We start from the raw sequence: 940 nt of genomic DNA, 5'->3' as shown, positions 1-940 counted from the left end.
CCATCAGATGTGTTTGTGAGGCTGTGTGCTCTCTCGGGGAGCACCATCAGATGTGTTTGTGAGGCTGTGTGCTCTCGGGTGAACGCCTACAGGTGAACTTGTGTGGTGATAATGGTATATGGGGAGTTTTGATTTTGGAAGAAACTGTCAAATTCTTCCCAACAGTTTACCAAATTGTATCTGTTTTTAATGTTTTGTATATTTTTTTCTTGTCCTGTATTCACATTTCTCTTTGGGGGGGAATATAACTAACTAAGGGAATATAACTTCTCCATGTTTTTGTCTTTTTTTTTTTTTTTTTGAGACATGTTATCACTGTATCTTGCCTGGAACTTGATGGCCTCAAACTCGGAGAGATCTGCCTGCCCCTGTCTCTGCAGTGCTGAGTGAAAGGTGTCCTCGAGGCACAGCATTGCTCTTCCCCTTAAAGCAGATGGGTCAGTGGGTAAAGTACATGCTCTGTGAGCATGAGGTGTGGAGTCCGCATCGCCAGCTCCTGTGTAAGGCCAGAGGGTGGGAACCCACTTGTAACCTCAGCTCTGGAGATGGGAAAAGAGGATCCCCAGAGCAAGCTGGCATCTGCTTGCATCTGCTTGCCTCTGCTTCTTGAGTGCTGGGATTCCAGGTGTGAGCCACAGCTGTTTTCATTATTGTTATATTAGGGATGAATCCAGGGCCTATAGCGTGGCAGGCAAGTGATCTACCACTTAGCTGTACTCTACAGTGTCACTATAGTTTGGATTTATGTGAAAGTGTTAGTGGAGCTGGTCTTGAACTCACAGAGATCCGCCTGCCTCTGCCTCCCAAGTGCTGGGATTAAAGGCGTGCACCACCACCGCCCGGCCTTTTTTTTTTGGTTTTTCGAAACAGGGTTTCTCTGTGGCTTTGGAGCCTGTCCTGGAACTAGCTCTGTAGACCAGGCTGGTCTCGAACTCCCAGA

At 47.2% G+C, this 940-nt stretch overlaps 1 protein-coding gene across 1 annotated transcript in view; it reads left to right on the top strand.

The window, feature by feature from the left end:
- The window catches only part of Uhrf1bp1 (UHRF1 binding protein 1), a 55,159-nt gene that overhangs the window by 28,047 nt on the left and 26,172 nt on the right, over positions 1-940 (top strand). The window lies entirely within an intron of this gene.

This window comes from Microtus ochrogaster, linkage group LG2 (genome assembly GCF_000317375.1).
Source record: "Microtus ochrogaster isolate Prairie Vole_2 linkage group LG2, MicOch1.0, whole genome shotgun sequence".
Classification (NCBI taxonomy): domain Eukaryota; kingdom Metazoa; phylum Chordata; class Mammalia; order Rodentia; family Cricetidae; genus Microtus; species Microtus ochrogaster.
The sequence above is the reverse complement of the archived record's forward strand: the minus strand, read 5'-3'. Positions and strand labels throughout refer to the sequence as shown.